Below are 6380 nucleotides of genomic sequence, written 5' to 3'. Positions count from 1 at the left end.
CATTATGCATTTTAATACCTCACAATTTCAATCTTTGAATTCACCATTCCTATTAACTAAAACTGATAACTGTTTTTTTTTTCTTCAAGTGGGAATTATGTGTCATGTCGACTTTTTTAAGAATCTCATGTGCCTCTTGTGATGTTGACATCTGGATAGGAGTCAAATACAGACTTAGAGCCAGCGATTCCATTAGACCTTGGCGAAGCTGTGGTATCTACACTCAGCAAAAAAAAAAAAAAAAAAAAAAGAGAAGAAAGTAAACACTTTTTCCACTTAATATTTTTTATAGAAGGTTTTGATAAAAATCAATGTGTCATATACCATATCAAAGATCACTTAATTGGCTATCAATCTGGTAGGTTTATGCAAAAGGAAACTTTACGCATGACTGAACACATTCGTTTTGTCCTCCAAGGCAGAAAAGTAAAAATTGCAGAATTGGACATATCAAAATTCATTTGCAAATGACCTCCAAGATAGCAAATGATAACCAAAGACCAATTTAACACAATGAGAGACATGAATGAAACAACAGAAATAAGTTTCCGTTCCCTTGTTTCCTTTTTATATTCAAAACAAAAACATAGTGGGGAAACCGAAGGTGGAACATAGGCATTATCCATCAATTCAAACTTTAAATGACATAGGGAGTAAGCCGTAAAGGTGATAAAGTCGACAGAATTTCTTCATTTTACCCTTTAACTAAGGAATTTAAGAATGCACGAGACAAATTCAGGAACCAAATATTATTTCAAATTGTCTTAATTTGGAATAACGTTTTAGATTTAACTTTCTTTGTTACCATAATTTCTCTCTTATGTCTTTTGACTGCGGATTTGACAGAAAATTCTTCATTTTCCTCCACTATTTTTTGCCTTTCTTTATCTTTGGAGGGTTACAGAGACATTATTGAGATCATATGTTGATTTTTGCAAATTAATTTGCATTTCTATTGTGTTGAATTTGTCTTTTGTTCTCATTATTATATGGAAGAGCAAATACGGTTGAATAACAACTTGTCCTTTTTGCAATGTTTACTTTTGTGCCTTAGAAGAGAAAAACGAATGTGTTCACTCATACGTAAAGTTTTCATTTTCATTGACCTATTGGATTGATAGCCAATTAAATATGCCTTTAACATGGTCTATAAAACACCTTTTTCAGCCAGATAGTCTATGAGAAGGATAAACTTGAAAAAGGTGTTTACTTTCTTTATTTGCTGAGTATATATATGCCGATGTGTCATGAGGTCGGGAGACTTCACTCATCCCCAAAATAATACAGATTCAAAAAGCATCTCCCGACATTGCAAAACTCAGCACCACTGCAAAACGGGTTCCCCGAACCCTCTTATCGCGGGCTAGATGAGTCGGAAGGGGGGGGGGGGGTGAGGAGGGTAGTTATAAACGTTATCCAAGATTGTCATGGGTGTCAAAGTCATTATTACGTTCAATTATTACGTTCAATTAATCATAAAAATTATTTATATTATTTATATTATGTAAGTAAGGCTTAAAAAAAACACAGCAATCCCGTGATAAGCATACTGCATATAAAAATGCTCTCACTATAGTATTGCGTAAAGAAAAAAGGAATTATTATATGAGAAAATTAGATTTGTTTAAAAATGATATGCGTAATACTTTCATAGTCCCCTTATAGGTTACCGAACTCATTCGGTGGAGACAAAAACCAACTGCACTTACAATTTGTATTTGTGATGATTGTGGAGGAGCAGAAAGTTACCAAAATGTGCCGTCAATGTCCTGCACATTTTGGTAAATTTACCAAAATGTGCAGGTACAAAAATGTGCCGTAACATGTTATGGCACATTTTGGTAACTGAGTTATGCTGAGTGGAGGGGTAGGTGCATTCCAATGTCTTTTGTTAAACATTTTAGTACTTAATTGCAATGATTGACAGATGAGATCATCTGAGGAATATTGGTTTGGAAGGATTTTTTGTGGGCGTTCCCAAGTAATCTGAAGAAAAATAGAAGAAAAAATCGGTAAAAATATATGGAATGTTTCTAGATATTCGTTTCACCGGAAAAGTGATGTTGATGGTATCATAAATCAACACAAATCAACATGCCTTTGGATTTCAGGGGGCCTTTAAATGTCGTTGGTAACTCATTCGCATACAAAATGATTTACATTAAAAAAGAATAAAAAAAAATCACCTTTAAAAGCACCGTGATGGGAAATGTAAGAAGCATGTTCGAATGTTTTAATGTTTCCTGCAAATCTTATTCATTTCTAGTGGGAAAGATACTGTAAGAAAGAGCAGTCCCGCTTCGTGGGAATGTCATGGTTATATAACAATGGGGAGGGAAGATCTCGCTCTGAATCACAAAGAATGTCTGTGTTGGATGTGGTGAGAGGAACAAAGACTCGCGCTCCGATGAGCAGACAAACACATAAATATATTCTATTCTCGTCTTCATTCCATCGACATAATTATATGAAAAGCATTTAATTGATTTTCATCAGTCGACCGTGCATTCGGTAGACCTACTGATGGCAGTCTGGCACCCTGTACCTCTTTTAACTGGCATTGTCACTCAGACACATTCTCAATATGCATGTTATCATAATAACATGCACAGGGGTAGAAAATGTACCCGACCACCATCACGATCAATAGTTTATCACATTATTCTTTAGTGCCATTTGGGCTTTGCTAAGTACAAGAAGATGTCAGAGGTCACTTTACGAAGCTCTGATGAAGCAGCACTTACTTTTCTCTTTTGTTATTTTTTTTTTCGTTCATGTATCAGAAGGAAACAAAATCCAAATCCACAATCTCAGGATAATTCTCTGCAATCTATGTAATAATATGCCACACGACAGGCATAATGTAACACACACACACACACACACACACACACACACACACAAGCATATTATGTGTGTGTGTGTGTGTTGTGTGTGTGAATGTGTGTGCGTTGTGTGTACGTGTGTGTGCGTGTGTTTTTAAAGGTGAATGTGTGTGCACGGGGTGTGGATGTGTGTTTCCAAGTGGATGTGTGTGTGTGTGTGTGTGTGTGTTGTTAAGTGGATGTGTGTGCAGGGTGGGTGTGTGAATGGGTGGGTGGATGAAAGGTGGATGAGATGAGAGCTGGATGAGAGGGAGTGTGTCTGTCTCGGGTAAGGAGGTGGATGTGGTGTAGAGGGTGGGGAGGTGGTTTAGATATGAGAAGGACTTTTTTTTTTGGGGGGGGGGGTTAAAGTTTAAAGTTATGAGTAGTTGAGGGTTGGGTATGGTGGAAAGGTGGGAATGAAGGTGGTTTGTGTTGTTGTTGTCATTGTTCTTTTAATACAATAGAAATTTCATTTCCTGTTTGTCTAGTGTTTGGCTAAATTGCTTACAATTGCATATGAATTTTTCTTGTTTGTTTTGTAGTTAAAAAGGAATGATCGGATAATTCATTCTATTTTCTTCCTTCTGTTTGATTTCTGCCTTAAAATGAATTGAATGATTATTCTTGTTTTATGGATTATGGATTATGTCTCATAACTGTAGGAATATTTACATGAATTATGACAGATGTTATGTAGAATGTGTGTATTTTTTTTTTGAATTTTTATATTCTCAAAGGAAATGGAATTAATGAAAAGATCACTGAAAACAAAAAAAAAGTGTGTGTTCAAATGCATTGGTAACATTAAGAAAATGTATCAATAAATGTTTAAATTCAAACATATTACTATAAACAGCATTTATTATTATCAGTATCATATACATGACTTTGCCAATACAAAAAAGTGGCAAATGATTGAGGTCGATAATGTGAGAGTCGGATACCTCCTAATTGGCGAGACAATTTCCATTTCTTTATGCAACACCCCCCCCCCCCCCCCCCGCCAGCGTTTTTTTTTTAAAGACGGCACAGATTGGGGCATGGCGCGTGTTAAACCTATGGGAAAAACGTTGGGTTAGGGATTTTGGTTATGGTTATGGTTAGGGTTAGGGTTAGGGTTGGGGTTAGGGTTAGGGTTAGGGTTAGGGTTAGGGTTAGGGTTTGATGGTTAGGGTTAGGATTAGGATTAGGGTTAGGTTTAGGGATAGGGTCCCCGATAGATTCTTAGTTTCCCCAATCAGTGCCGTCTAAAAAAAACACGCCCCCGCCATCACCCCCGAAAAAAAAAGAACAAATACAAATAAGCGTGTGTGTATAATTTCCTCAAATTGAAAACAGCTTCACTCCCCCCCCCCTTTTTTTTTTTGGTCTTTGTAGAATTTTATCAAGTTGAAATACGACAAAACATTCCCTCTGACTTCTGAACAGACACATACTGTATACGCTATATATTTCGCGGGGGTTTTATTTTCGCGAATTTCGCGAGTCGGGAGCTATTCGCGAAATTAACAACACGCGAAAATATTACCTTCCAAAATGAATCCCTTGCCTTGATGATACGAACATTTCAGTACTAGTATACCATGTCACGGCTTACCGAACAGACCATACTGGCTAAGCTTGTTTACGCATGTCCACGTCTACTTACGAATACTGTAGAGAGCCAATCCATTATCGCAAGGGGACCACTTGTCAGAAATCTAGCGCGATGGACTTAACCACTTCAAAAATGTTGAATTCTAACTTACTAGTTTGCAGAGTTTGGCAAGTCTTTTTCATGCAGTGTATAACTAGTATCATTCTTATTTGCTAGTAAGTTGAAAATTCACACTTTCTTTGCCACTTCATATTTTCTCTGGTCCCCCAATCGCGAATTTAACCACTCGCGAAAATGTGTGACGGCGGCAATTCGCGAAAATTTATGTACGCGAAAATTATAGCGTATACAGTACTTTGTGATATATCCTTGTTTAGGGAGATACGTTGTCTGACACAACAATATGCCTATTGCAGCTGACGCACCATGAAATTTTTAATGAGCCAAGAAAAATGTGCAGTCACGTTAACTTATCCCATGGGTCTGGCAAGTAGGTCTAAAATTAGGACACTCATTAGATAGACTGAATGGACACACATAATGTGTGTGTGTGTGTGTGTGTGTGTGTGTGTGTGTGTGTGTGTGTGTGCTGTCAAACTCGTCTGTATGACTGCTCAGCAGGGGGAGCAAAAAGTTCACAAATTGTACACATTTTGATTATATATATATATATATATATATATATATATATATATGTATATGTATATGTAGAAAAGGAGGAACAGTAAGAGGAATAATTATGTCGAAGCTACGCACCGATTTCTCCTTCTTTTCTCATATCTCACATGTGCAAAATTATTCAGGAGAAGCCAAAAAGCTGTTGTAGCGGTGACTTCTTTCGCAAAACATTATCCCAATTCACCGCTACGCGAATCTCATTGCAGATCCAGCTGAGGCACGCGGCTGGTTGTTATTCATAACTCTCTGCCCCAAAAAGGAACAGGCGCATAAAGAGTTGAAAGGTTGGTCCGTCGGGTATTCGAGCTTGGGTCTGCCTGAACAGCTAAGTATGACGTCTCCGTGACCGAGCGGTTAAGGCGTTGGCGTCCCATGCCAAAGACCCGGGTTCGATTCCCAGCGGAGACCAATTTTTCAACTCTTGCGTTTTTCCGAAAAGGAGGAACAGTAAGAGGAATAATGATGTCAAACCTATGCACCGATATCTCCTTCCTTTCTCATACAATATCTCACATATGATATGATATGATATATATATATATATATATATATATATATATATATATATAGATAGATAGATATGTATATATATGCATATATATATATATATATGCAACCCCCACACCCCTTTTCGTCTCAAGGGGCCGACCAATGTTGTACAGAGGCGGATAAATTTTGGTCTGGTCTGTTAGCTTCTCTCTGTACTGGTCGGGGGTTAGCTTATCACATAGACACCAATTATCAACAAATTTCCAAAAGTCAGAGAGAAACTAAGTATTGCTTCACAACAACAGTGAATATAGAATGCGGGAGAAGGGATGAAATTTATATGGATAATGTCAATGCTGCGAACAGCATATTTATTCACCGACCTGCCTTCTCGTAGGTCTGAACCAGAAACTTGATTACAAACACCAATTACTTTCCTTACAACACAATTGAACACATCATTTATCACTTTACTCTTCTACACCTTTGGAGACCGTTTCATATTCTACCATCTTAATCTATGGGAAAGGGAGGGATTTAGTTAATCGGGAAATGATGTTAGTGGGTGTGGCCACTTATCTCGACATCGGCATGGTCGCGGGATGAGGTCCTCGCCTGCATATCGAGCTCGTCCACAGGGCTGGGGCGTCTGTTAACCGGTCTGCTTTCACTGCTTCCTTAAACAGTTCGTCACCATTGCCGTCCACGTTGTGGCAACCTGACAGGACGCTTCAACATCTCTAATGACA

General features: G+C 37.8%; 1 non-coding gene across 1 annotated transcript; it reads left to right on the top strand.

Moving 5' to 3' along the window:
* Positions 1-5478: 5478 nt before the first annotated feature.
* Trnag-ccc (transfer RNA glycine (anticodon CCC)) lies at positions 5479-5550 on the top strand. The gene has a single exon. It is a non-coding gene; the product is annotated as a tRNA-Gly (tRNA).
* Positions 5551-6380: the final 830 nt, after the last annotated feature.

This window comes from Diadema antillarum, unplaced genomic scaffold, assembly GCF_040938485.1.
Source record: "Diadema antillarum isolate AM-2024a unplaced genomic scaffold, OU_Dant_1.0 scf00000039, whole genome shotgun sequence".
Taxonomy (NCBI): domain Eukaryota; kingdom Metazoa; phylum Echinodermata; class Echinoidea; order Diadematoida; family Diadematidae; genus Diadema; species Diadema antillarum.
Note: the sequence above shows the minus strand (reverse complement) of the source record. Positions and strands in the feature narration are given on the sequence as shown.